Source organism: Triturus cristatus, chromosome 7 (assembly GCF_964204655.1).
Source record: "Triturus cristatus chromosome 7, aTriCri1.1, whole genome shotgun sequence".
NCBI lineage: Eukaryota > Metazoa > Chordata > Amphibia > Caudata > Salamandridae > Triturus > Triturus cristatus.
In genome coordinates this window covers 327,343,333-327,357,486 of record NC_140590.1, presented here as the reverse complement: position 1 = coordinate 327,357,486, position 14,154 = coordinate 327,343,333, and the positions used below count along the sequence as shown (strand labels likewise).

The window sequence follows — 14,154 nt, the reverse complement described above, 5'->3', positions numbered from 1 at the left end:
CCTACATTTAGGCAATCAATTTTCGATATGCTTGCGCATTTCATGCATCCGCTACTCTAGATCAGTGCACCGCATTCGTTGGGCTCAATACAGTTGCGCTATTACGTAACTTTACGATAATAACGTTCATGTATTATGGTTTTCTAAGATGAGCATTTAACTCAATTTGGCCACATCCTTAGAAGTATTATACTTCGAATCATGCATTAATGTGTCCTTTCTCCATTTAAGTTTACCACCTTAAGATGGCCGCCAAGATTATTGTATTTTTGGTCGTGTGTACATCTGTTAAAAAGATCTTTACAACACATAAGCTGGGCTCAGCACAGTAATTATGTCAGGACATTGTGCGAATCAAAATGTTACATACAAGTTCACATGAATATTTAACTCATTCGGGTCAAATTGTGAGAAATATTTCACATAACTTATGTATCATGCACAATATGCTTTGTTCTATTATGGCTCACCATTCTAAGATGGCCACTCAGATTGGTGTTGAACTTTGTTTTCAGTCCTATGTCTATTTTGTTGATGGTGTGGTCTTTGTGAAAACTTTATTTAGTGACTGCTGTATAGTGCACATTTACACGTGATCAAGGCTTCTGCTGAAACGCGTTGTGTGAATTAAATACTTGGACCTCCAAACCTGGTGTTTTGCCTGTCTTCCTGAGAGCGTACGTTATCTCTTTTCTGGAATTTGGATATTTGAAGTACCGGCACGCTCCGCCGGCGTGTACACCACTCTTCTTGGGTACCAGCATCCTGGAAGGAGCAACCTTGGCTTTTTTGATATATACACTCCACACAATCTCGTCGTGACGGGAAAGAAGCTCGGACTCCAAAATTGAATGCAGTTACGTTTATTCGCACAAGTGCAAAACGACGCGTTTCGCCATTACGGCTTGGTCACGCTCGAATACACAGGAAATCACTATGGTACATATACAAATTCATTAAAAGACGGACTACCACAACAGAAGGAACTTGATTTAACAGTCGCGGCCATCTTGTAACGGTGTAATGAGTGAAATACATTAGTGTAGAACCAGTGCAGATATCTACAGTGCAGTAAGTCGATAATAATATAAGTGCAAAAAAATGACATCATGTTGGTGCACATTAATAATCATGAACAAATAAGATTAATGTAATTAAATCAGTCATTAAATACAACTTGGAACTGGTGTATCGCAGGTGAAATTGTCGCTTGCCCAAGTGGGCCCTACCACAGAGTAAAAACCTCCATGTTTTTGTAAATTCGATAAAGTTGCATCTCACAATACCGCCCCAGTGGGCTTACGAGCTTACTGGTAAAACTGCTGAGGGTCAACAACCCATAAGTGGTTCAAAACACATATGACAGCCTCGATAAACAAATCCAGCTAAATACTTTGAGTATAAAATTCACTGTAATGAATGCATCTTCCTTCAAACAAAATTATTCATGTTGAGTAAAGTTGTGACACCGTCTGAAATACAAACAGATATAAAATTCATAAAAACCTTGAAGTTAACTGACTGGACAATATTCTTACATTATTCTTGTAAATGAATAGCTAATTCCTCGCTCATGTTTAGCCCTTTTGGGGCGAGGCTTTCAAAATCCACAATGTAACGGGATTCTAGTTTTCTTAATGACAATTCTCTGTTGCCCCCTCTTATCCCCAAATCCACAGAGTCTATTACCACCATGCGTACCTTTGTTTCATCTTGAAAGTGTTGTTCCGAAAAATGTCTCGCTATAGGGTACAATTTATTGTTATTACGTATAGCCCGTAAGTGTTCTAACACACGTTTCTTGGCTGTATGTTTGGTACTACCAACATACCATTTTGCGCATGGGCAGATAAGAACATATACGCAGTGTGTCGTGTTGCATGTCAGCTGTCTCCTGATGGTAAATTCCCTTTTTGAATTCGGTACCTGCAACTTATTACAATCTACACTGTTCCTACATGCCTTACACCTACGGCAACATTTGAAACCCACTCTGTCAGAATTGCTGTCACTAGCCATATCTGTGATGTAATTATGGCTTAATACATCTCCCAGAGACCGTCCCTTTCTAAACGTGATCTGGGGATTGCTACCAAGATCTTTTTTAAGGTGTTCGTCAGTGAGTAGCACATGCCAGTGTTTGCGGAATATATTCCGTACCTCAGTTGCTTGTCCTGAGAAAGTGGTAATGAATCGTACTTTTTCTTCCTTGATTTCTTTGGGTTTGGGGTAAATGAGTTCATTGCGAGTTTTAGTTTCTACTCTGGAAATGGCATCTTTCACAGTTTTAGCACTGTAACCCCTCTCCATAAATCTTTGGCACATAGTTATTTTTTCACTCTTATATGCAGCAACAGTACTACAATTCCTCTTGGCCCGTAGCAGTTCTCCGTAAGGGATACTCCGCACCAAATTGTGTGGGTGACTGCTATTGGCATTGAGAATGCTGTTGCCCGCAGTTTCCTTACGGAATAATCTCGACGTAAGTTGGTTGCAATGACTTCCAAGCGGACATCTAAGAACTCCATTGAGTTCTTGCTGATATTCTCCGTGAACTGTAAGTTGCATATATTGATATTCAATTTGTTGATAAAGATCCGTACTGAATCTTCATCACCACACCAGATGAAAAAGATGTCGTCAATATATCGCAGCCACAGGGCAACGTTGTTAAATTCTTGCATGGTAGCCACCACCTGCTCCTCCCACCAGCCCATGAACAGGTTCACGTAGCTGGGGGCGAAGCAGGTTCCCCTAGCTGTGCCCTGTGACTGCTTGTAAATGGTGTCATTGAAAATGAAAAAGTTATTTTTGAGACAAGTCTCAATCATTTCCAATATCATTTGGGAGTGGTGTAACAATGAGATGGATCTGGTCCTGAAATAGTGTTGAATAGATTGTAGCCCCAAATCATGTTGTATGCTAGTATACAAGCTGCTGACGTCCAAAGAGACCAGAGTGTAATCGGTCTCCCAATGTATGCCATCGATAATGGTCAAAGTGTGTGGTGTCCCTTAAATACGAGGGTAAAGCAACCATATATGGTCTGAGAAAATAATCAATGAACCTTGAGGTATTCTCATATAGTGACCCGATAGAGGACACTATTGGTCGTCCTGGCGGGTTCTGCATATCCTTGTGTATCTTCGGCAGTAGATACAAAATGGGTACTCTGGGATGTGCACAGTAAAGATAGCTGAATTCCTCTTGCTCTACCAATCCTCTATCTTTCCACCCGACCAGCATCTCTCTGTATGTGGTTTTGGATTTCAATACCTCTGCCATGTTGGTCTTACAATAGCATTTCTCATCTTGTAGTTGTCTCAACCCCTCTAATAAATACTTCTTCTTATCCAAGACAACCACATTCCCACCTTTATCCGATTGACGGATAACTATGCTGCGGTCTGCTTTGAGGTTGTCTATGGATGTGATTTGTTTCGCTGTGAGATTTTTCATGTCCCCTGATATTTTGTTGTATCTCATTCTCTGTAAATCACTTAATACACCTTTTTCAAATATATCGATTGCTTCACATTGTACATTAGGGAGAAACACAGATTTAGGTTTGAATTTGCTTACAGGGTTTTCATCTAGGTTCTCACCCCATGCATCCCACTCAGGCATAGATTGACTCTCATCAACATTTCCTGTCATGTTATGCAAAGCATGCAATAATTCAATGTCCGACATATTAAGATTACTTTCTTTGTTTGTCACTTACAGTTCCTTGTTGACGAGGTTTGGTATTAAACCACTTCTTAAGCTTGAGTTTTCTTGAAAACAGGAATAAGTCAATGCGGGTTTGGGCGTAGTTCATGTTGGATGATGGGCAAAAGGTCAGGCCAAGGGAGAGGGTCTTGATTTCTTCACTAGAAAGTGACCGTTGCGATAAATTAACAACTGTCATATTTGTTGTGGTTTCTTTCCCCTTGTTATCATTCCCATTGGGGTTCTGTCTTCGTTGCCTCCTCCACTTCTTGGCTTGTTTGTTCCTCTTATTCTTCCTTTGTTGCCTCTTCCTCGCCCCCTCTGAATCCCACTGTCTTGTTGAAATTCTGTCCTGTTTTGATTCAGTAGCTGGAACTGTAATAAAAAATTGCTTGCTCTTGTTTGTGTGTCATTGTTGGTTTCTTGATTAATGCCGGATGTGGATGCATCCGATACGTTCCCATCAGAGACGTCGCTTTCACTTATTTCCTCCGTTGTGCCCACACTGATAGAAGGGATTGACGTTATGCCTGTTTTCTTATCGAACATGTGATCATATTTTCTTTGAAAGGTTAATGTTCTTCCAGCTTGGTAATCTTTATAATCACGAAGAAATTTCCTTTGTTTTTTCGCCGTTATTTCTTCCTCTAGTTTATCCATCTTTTTATGTAGATTATTCAAATGATCTTCTAACGCCTCCTTTGTCATGATCTTACTGATTTCCATTGTCAGTTTGTCTATCTCTTGTAGCAGTTTTGCACGGTCTTTCAATGCATATTTCACCAATATGCGCATCATCGTCAATGAACATTCCGCTGAATTGTTGGACCATTCCTCCAGCATGTTTGGATCTGGATCCTCATAGGTCGGAATAGTGAAAATTCTCAGTCCCCTAGGGACGCGTCCAACATCAATATATCTTTGTAGGGACTCAGCTTCCCACCATTTCGCCAGTTCCTTTTTATGTAACTTCTCCAAAGTGCCTAATAATGTTTGCAAATTAATTTCTTGTGAGATAGTAGTGGAGGGGTTAGATGTATTAATTCCTGGGTTCGTTTGCGTGAAGAATAACTTGTCCGCAGTTTGCTTTCTCCGAGCCTCCAAAGCACTTGCCATCTCGTTTTGTCGAAAATCTGCATGCAATCAATGCGTGTCTAAAGGCAGCGTAATTTGCAACCTAGACACGCTCCCTTGCCCTTCAGGAATGGAATTCTTAGTGGGGGCACTCTTGAAACGAAGGAAATCCCCTGTATTAGGTATACGGCAACACTCCAATGCGCGCCCTCCACCTTCACCGGAGCAGTTCAAATCAATCAATAGAGCACAAAACCCACTTTACTTCGCCGGTGTAGCTGAAAACACCGTTCCGGATTGCTGTTGTGGTAGTCCGTCTTTTAATGAATTTGTATATGTACCATAGTGATTTCCTGTGTATTCGAGCGTGACCAAGCCGTAATGGCGAAACGCATCGTTTTGCACTTGTGCGAATAAACGTAACTGCATTCAATTTTGGAGTCCAAGCTTCTTTCCCGTCACGACGAGATTGTGTGGAGTGTGTATATCAGGAATTCCGGTTTCCCTGCTCGGACCGCCCGCTGACAGACCGATCTTTTACCGGAACTGGTGGTCTATATATATATATATATATATATATATATATATATATATATATATATATATATATATATATATATTTATTCACTGAAAAAACCATAGGTTTCACACAAGTTATAGTTAGCTGTACATTTCACTCATAAAAAACCAATGAAATTCCCCCGTTATAGTTAGTGCAGGCAACTATAACTCACGCGACCGCAATCCTCTGCTGATGCTAATACTGTATTTAGACACTTATTTGCCCATGTCTTCTTCCATTAAATTTTAGCTATACATATATTACAAATATTTTTTTTTCATAAAGACACATATGTCATCAGCAGAGGATTGCGGTCGCGTGAGTTATAGTTGCCTGCACTAACTATAACGGGGGAATTTCATTGGTTTTTTACGAGTGAAATGTACAGCTAACTATAACTTGTGTGAAACCTATGGTTTTTTCAGTGAATTTGCAAGGTTTTTTAAATGCTAATTCCTAACTATAACGTGTGTGAAACCTATGGTTTTTTCAGTGAATTTGTACGGTTTTTTAAATGCTAAGTTACTTTACGCCATTCGTGGCGTGTGCGCCCAGTTAACGCAGTTCGTTCCATGCGCGCACGGTGCGCTTCGCGCACCGTGCGCGCACAGTGAGCACGCGGTGCGCTTCGCGCACCGCGCGCCCACTTTACGCAGTTAGTGCCGTGCACGCACGGTGGTCACGCGGTGCGCTGCGCGCACCGCGTGCCCACGTTATGCGGGATGGGCCATGTACGCACGATGCACTTCACGCACCGTGTGCACATGGGGGACATATTATGCGCATCGTTGTGAAATGTATTCTTTAATAATTTCACCAGTTGAAATATGCCATGCACAAATGGTGCACTTCGGGCACCGTTTGCACACAGGGTGGGGAGAGTGTGGCGAATTTTTTTTTAAAAAATGTTGTTACCGTAAGCGTAATCGGCGATTTTTTGAAAAAAAAAAAAATTTTGTTTGGGGACCCCTATATCAATGCTGGGTGGTTATGATCTCAATATACTGCCCCTTTAGACATTTTTTGGCTTTATTTTTGCTGCCCCACTCAGAGTGCGAGGGAGAAAATGGCGGCCGCCGCTTCCTGGTTTCGACCGATTTGAATGTTTACTTGGATCTAACAGCCAATCAGAATCGCGTTCGCGCACGTCACCGTACCCGTACGGTAAGCGCACTGTAAGCGCACCGTAAGCTGGCTCAGATATATATATTGATTTAAAGGCTATTTTCTCAGAATCTACTGAACAGATTTACACCAAACCTACAAAAGGCACTTCCTTGACCTGTAGACTACCTCTCTGCCAAATTTCAAGGAACTCTGTTCAGCCGTTCGGGCTGTAGCTGTGTCTAAAGGTCCTATGGAAAAATGCATGGGAAAAACGCGTTTTGGGACCCCCCTTTTATCTCAGCCCCTGCTTGACGAATCCCCCCGAGACTTTCAGGGTAGGAGCGGAGCACAGCGCCCCACCTATTTTGAAAATTTTGCGAGGATTCGTCGACCGGCGCCAAAGTTATTCAAAATAGAATGTTGCGGTTTTCCTATGGTAAGAGGGTCCTAACTATAACTACCTACTGACGACCGCCAGAAGGTAATATATATATATATATATATATATATATATATATATATATATATATATATATTACCTACTGGCGGTCGCCAGTAGGTAGTTATAGTTAGGACCACGTTTCCATAGGAAATCCGCAACATTCTATTTTGAATAACTTTGGCGCCGGTCGACGAATCCTCGCGAATTTTTCAAAATAGGTGGGGCGCTACGCTCTGCTCCTACCCTGAAAGTCTCGGGGGGATTCGTTGCTTGTGACATATGTGTCTTTAAGAAAAAAAAATATTTGTAATATATGTATAGCTAAAATTTAATGGAAGAAGACATGGGCAAATAAGTGTCTAAATACAGTATTAGCATCAGCAGAGGATTGCGGTCGCGTGAGTTATAGTTGCCTGCACTAACTATAACGGGGGAATTTCATTGGTTTTTTACGAGTGAAATGTACAGCTAACTATAACTTGTGTGAAACCTATGGTTTTTTCAGTGAATTTGCAAGGTTTTTTAAATGCTAATTCCTAACTATAACGTGTGTGAAACCTATGGTTTTTTCAGTGATATATATATATATATATATGTTACCTACTGGCGGTCGCCAGTAGGTAGATATAGTTAGGACCTATTTTCCATAGGAAATCCGCAGCATTCTATTTGGAATAACTTTGGTGCCGATTGATGAATCTTCGCGAAATTTTCAAAACTTTTGACCAGCTCCGGTCCGCTCCTATCCTGAAAGTTTCACGGTGATTTGTCAAGTGGGGGCCGAGAAAAAAGGGGGGTCCCAAACGCGTTTTCCCCATGCATTCTTCCATAGAAGCTTTTGCCGCAGCTACAGCCCGAACTGCTGAACGGAATCACACCAATTTTGGCAAAGAGGTAGTCCTTAGTTCAGACTCGTGCCTTTTTCTTAAATGGTGTAAATCCGTTCAGTAGTTCATATATATCTATGGCCTCGGAGGATCCGCGTACCCTAAGCGCAGCCTAAGTGCACCCTGCTGTGCACGAGCTGTGTTCTAATTGGCTGTCAACACTTCAAATCAGGAAGTGTTGGCAGCCATCTTGTGCCACGGTAGAACCGAGGCACAAAAAATCAGCAAAAGAAACGCGAAAAACGCAAAAAGGGGGCAGGGTAGAAACACCCTGAACCCCTAGGCCTGCTCAGGGGGTCCCAAAAGGACCCACAGGGCCAAAAAAATCATTTTTTTAAAACAAATTGGTAAGATTCGCGCTCCAAACCGCTTCTTTGGTAATTGGCCCCCGGGGGGGCCAAATCCCGGAGGCATATTAAAAAAATAGTGTGGGGGGTCCCAATCCCCTCCACACTGCCCCGGGGACCGCCACCCCCGGGGCTTATTAATATTGGGTGGGGGGGCTCTCAGGCCCCCCAGCCCTGGGGACCGCCACCCCCCGGGGCTTCTTCAAAATGTGGGAGGGGGCCACGCAGCCCCCCTCCCGGAGTCTTGTCTAGGCCCTGGGGACCGCCAACCCCAGGGCCAGCTCCTGCAGTGTTCCGGAGTGCCCACCCCCGGGACACTGTAGTTTGCAATGACAGGGCGGGAGCCTTGCAGCTCCCACCCTGTCATTGCAAACTACTTTCCTATTTGGAAGAGAGAGCAGGAAACCTGCTCTCTCTTCCAAATAGCAAAGCAGGTTGCTTTTCCACAGGAGAGCAGCATATTAGCTGCTCCCCATGTGGAAAAGCAATGCCGGCTCCCGCAGGACGCGGGGAGCCGGCTGGGCCCGTGGGGGGTTTGGGGACCCCCCCACAGCCCCCAACAAAGAGGGCCAGCCCCGGGGAATGGGGTCCCCGGGGCTAGTAGTGGCCCGGGAGGGGGGCCAGGCGGCCCCCCTCCTCAAAAAAAAAAAAATAGAAACGGCCCCGTGGGATGGGGTCCCTGGGGCCTTAAGAGGCCACAGGAGGGGGGCAGGGCAGACCCCCTCCAAAATATATATTTTTTTAAAAACGGGCCATGCCTCGGGGGATGGGGTTCCAATGGCAAATGATGGCCTCGGGAGGGAGGCCACGCGGCCCCCTTCCCGATTTTTTTTTTTTTTTTTTTTTTTTTTTTTTGATTTAAAAAAAAAAAAAAATTGGGGGCAGGCCCTGGGGGATGGGGTCCCCAGGGCAAATAAATTAGAAAAAGAAGGGGGGCTACACTTCTTAAAAAATTAAAAATAAGAAAAGCAGGATCAGGCCGGAGGCCACGCCCCCTCCTTGCACCACTCTGCAAACGCGCCCCCTGCTGCGTTTGCAGAGGGGGAACTAATTCCCCTTGAATACTGGGGGTCCCTGGGGGCCAACTAGCCCACCAGGAACCTCCTGTATGCGCCAGGGGGCTGTGTTGCAGAGAGGTGTAATGAGGCCATGCCCCTTTTTACAACTCTGCAATGCAGCTCCGTGGCCACCAGGGGAACCTCAGGATTCAAGGGGACTTAATCCCCCAACTTAAAATGCGCCATGTGGTGCGTTTGCACAGTGGTGAAGGTAGGGGGCGGGGCCTGAGGTGATATGTGTGCAAACACGCCCTGTGGCGCGTTTTAAGTTGGGGAATTCATTCCTCTTCAATCCAGAGGTCACCTAGAGGCCAACTAGCCCACCAGGTACCTCCACTAAGTGCCAAGGAGCTGCGTTGTAGAGTGTTGTAAAAAGGGGCGTGGCCTCTGAACACCTCTCTGCAACGCAGCTCCCTGGCGCATACTGGAGGTACCTGGTGGGCTAGTTGGCCCCCAGGGGACCGCAGGATTGAAGAGGAATTAATTCCCCAACTTAAAACGCGCCACAGGGTGTGTTTGCACACGTCACCTCAGGCCCCGCCCCCTTCCTTCACCACTGTAAAAATATTCCTCTAAAATCAGCCGAACTACGAATTCCGATTTACTCACCTGTTATCAGGAGAGAACCCAGTGCTGCATCTTTTAGCCCAGCACTGAGCCTGAAAAGTAATTCTGAGCGTACTTACCAGTAACTTGTATTTCCTTCCATAGGAATCCATTGTGTGGTTTTCAGCAGAAAAGTTTTTAAGTGTCTATTTTCACAAACTAAAAATATTCCTAAAAAATCGTCCGTATGACTTAAACACATTCTTTCAACTGTTAACAGGAGATGCACCAGTGCTGGATCCAGGATCCACCACTGAGTAAGAAAAACTAACGATAACACTAACCTGCTAAGTGAATTTTCTGCCATAGGATAACTTTGGTGATTCTATGTGAAAAAATTTCTGTGTCAACTTTTAAAATACAATAATATTCCTTAAAAATCACTACTATAACCAAAACGCTTTTACTCAACTATTTACATGAGATGTCCAAGGACTGAATCTAGGATCCAGTCCTGTGGTTAGAAAAGTAATCCATAAAGTAACTAATTGCATTTAACTAGAAATTCACATTGAGGTGAATGTTGCATTGTGTTTGAAATTGTGTTACACATTGCAACAACTGTAACTACTGTACTTAAAATTCTATTGCCTATTTGCAAAGTATTTAAACTAAAGTAATTCATTCTGAGAAAGTATATTTTGTATTGGAATGTATAATGTAATTATAATGTAATTAAAAAATAAAATATCTAAAAGTAAATAGTTTAAAAATTGTAGCAAATCAGTATAAAAAAAAATCAGCATAACAATAAAATACATTAAAAATTGTCATTTACAAAACCTTTGAAATTCACTGAAAAAACCATAGGTTTCAGGCCTGATATAGTTAGGAATTAGCATTTAAAAAACCTTTGAAATTGACTGAAAAAAACATAGGTTTCAGGCTTGATATAGGTAGGAATTAGCATTTAAAAAACTTTGAAATTCACTGAAAAAACCATAGGCTTCAGGCCTGATATAGTTAGGAATTAGCATTAAAAAACCTTTGAAATTGACTGAAAAAAACATAGGTTTCAGGCTTGATATAGGTAGGAATTAGCATTTAAAAAACTTTGAAATTCACTGAAAAAACCATAGGCTTCAGGCCTGATATAGTTAGGAATTAGCATTTAAAAAACCTTAGAAATTTACTGAAAAAATCATAAGTTTTAGGGAAAGTTATAGTTAGTTGGATATTTCACTCGTACAAAACCATAGAAATTCCCCCGTTATAGTAAGTTCAGCTAACTATAATTCGCGCGCCCTCAATCCACTGCTGATGATGTCACATATTACATGACATCACTGATGACCTCATCCAGTGACTGTGTGTTTCTGTAAAGTTTAAATATATTTAATATATATAGGGAAATGCGTATCGAAGAATGAGTGGGTATATAAGTGTCTGAATGGATGCTTTAGTAGGTGCGTGACTGAGTCTATAAATGAGTCATTAAACGTATCTTACTGAATGCATGGGTTAGTGACTAAACTGTGAGAATGTCTGTATCCGTCTGTCTGTTGGTGTGTAAGCGGCTGCATGGGTTTGTGAATAGCTACATGAGTATCTATATGAGTTGTTGATTGGTTGTCTGAGTATCTGTATGGGTGCCCGAGTGTTTGTGTGGGTGGGGTGTGTGTGACTCTGTTCATAGATGTGTGAGTGGGTGATTCACTGGGTTCATGGTTTCAAGAGTGCATATGTGATAGACTGCATGGGTGGGTGAATGTGTGTATGGGTGTGTTAGGGAGTGAATGTATATCTCAGTGGTACAAGTGCGAGTAACTACATATGTAAAAGGCAGTGTATATGTGTGTTAGAGTATTTAAATGGCTATAAGTGAAAGTGTGTGATTGTGAGAGTGGCTGTATGGATTAGTGTGTGCTTGTATCAGTATTGTATAAGTGCTAAGAATGTGCTAGTATTTGCATGAGTAAGTGAGCTGGTGTGTGTATAACTGTATAGGTGAGTAAATGGGTGTGTGATTATTTATTTGCATGACTGACTAGATGTGTGAGTACCTCTCTGGATGAGTGGCGGTGTGTGAGTGTCTATATAGGTGTATGAGTGCATATGATAGTCCTGTACTGAGTGACCATAAGTATGAGTGACTGTACGGATGAGTGAGTGGATGTGTGTAGACCTAAGAATCAGTGAATGGGTATGTAGTTATTGGTGTTGGAGTGTCAATGGTTTTGAGAATGGCCGTCTGTAATTTAGAGTGGGTGTATCAAAGGTTATATTCGGATGTGAGAAGATGCATCAATTTATCACATGGATGATGTCATCAGTGATGTCATTTGAGATGTCATCAGTGATGTCATCAGTGATGTCACTGACCATGTCATCAGTGATGTAATATGTGATGTCATCAGCAGTGCATTGGGGGGGTGTGAGTTATAGTTAGCTTAACTAACTATAACGGGGAATTTCTATGGTTTTGTACGAGTGAAATGTCCAACTAACTATAACTTTCCCTAAAACCTATGGTGTTTTCAGTGAATTTCTCAGGTTTTTTAAATGCTAATTTCTAACTATAACGTGCCTGAAACCTATGGTTTTTTTCAGTGAATTTCAAAGGTTTTTTAAATGCTAATTTCTAACTATAACGTGCCTGAAACCTACGTTTTTTTGAGTGAATTTCAAAGGTTTTTTAAATGCTAGTTTCTAACTATGCCTACAGAGGTTGGACATCTGAAAAAGAAGAAACCACGCACAGAAAGAAGCAAAAGAAATGCAGAAAGAGGCAACAGAAGTCCACAAAGACGAAGAAAAGTGCAGGAAAAAGCTAAACATGTCCAGAAAGAACCAACAGAGGAGCAAAAAGAGGCCTTGTTGCAAAATCATCCGGTACCCACAACTTTTTCAGACGGGTACTGGTGGTAACTCACTCTGACTAACCAGGCCTAGAGCCAGTGCTATGCTAAAAGACACTTAGGTGCCGATCACGATCCGGTAAAAAATTCCCCCGTGCGACTCGTATCGGGTCTTTTTACCGTACGAATCGTACAAGTGCCGTACGAACTGGCAATCACGATTCGCATGGTAAAAAGTCCATACGAACCGCACCGGGAATCATTCCCCACACGTCCTCGGGTCGGAAAATGTGTCCGACACGTCCTCGGACGATTTACCTTACAAACGTAAAAATCCAAGTCCGACCGAGGAATCACGATCCATCCCGTGCGTCCGAGCCTACAACCGTATGGAAAAAACACCGTCCGCACCGAACACCAATAGCAACCATGGAGACATGTGCCCGCATACGCGCCCAACACTCCCCCCAGCCCCCGTACGTCCGACACGTACCCCCCGTATATGTATACCCCCACCCGTCTATGTACACCCCAGTACGTTCCAGTCGTACCCCCACCCCAGTACGTGTCGTACCACCGTCAATGTACACCCCCCCACCCCTGTACGTGTCGTACCACCGTCTATGTACACCCCAGTACGTTCCAGTCGCACCCCCACCCCAGTACGTGTCGTACCACCGTCAATGTACACCCCAGTACGTTCCAGTCGTACCCCCACCCCAGTACGTTCCTGGCGCACCCCCAACACAACCTCCTAAGTACGGAGCGCACCCCATGCCCCAACATCACAACCGCATGTACGAGTCGTACAAAGCCACACACAAGGACCAAATCGTACAACCAAATGGCCCATGTACACACCGTACACACGCTCAAAACGCACGTACACAACAAGGACAAAACAAAACAACTCAACAATACACCATTCGAAAGGCACACAGCCACTAAACATGGCCAACAACCACTAAAATAACACAATCACTGACCTGCAACTGTCAAAAACAAACAGAGGCCCAATACACCACCACTCCTTATAACACACCCACCCAAAATTCAAACACTGCCACACCCACCCATGGACCAATAAAAAGGGCCCACACACACAAACCATGAGCCTTTGCAACAGACCCACTGCTGCCAGACACCACAGAACCAGACTACAAGCGACACCACATCTTACACTTACACACCTTCACACGACCACCCTCACAAACACCCTCTCATCACATTCACACACACACACAACCATCCACACCCCCCCCCAACATCCACACACCCCCCACACCCACACCATCCCCACCCACACCCCTCACCATGCCCACTACCAAGAATCCAAAGTTCAGTCACCGAGAGTTGGAGGTCCTTGTTGATCAAATCCTCAGAGTCGAGCCACAGATCTTTGGAACATTGGTCAGAAGCACCAGCCAGGCAGCCAAAACAGCCATGTGGCAGACCATCGTCGATGCTGTGAATGCTGTTGCGGACACCAGGAGGACCAAGCAGGATTGCCAGAACAGGTGGTACGATCTGCGGAGGAGGGTCAGAGCCAAGAGACAGGAGGA

General features: G+C 43.5%; 1 protein-coding gene across 2 annotated transcripts in view; it reads left to right on the top strand.

The window, feature by feature from the left end:
- The window catches only part of LOC146809589 (galactoside alpha-(1,2)-fucosyltransferase 2-like), a 372,181-nt gene that overhangs the window by 164,009 nt on the left and 194,018 nt on the right, over positions 1–14,154 (top strand). The gene's annotated exons all lie outside the window — the stretch shown is intronic.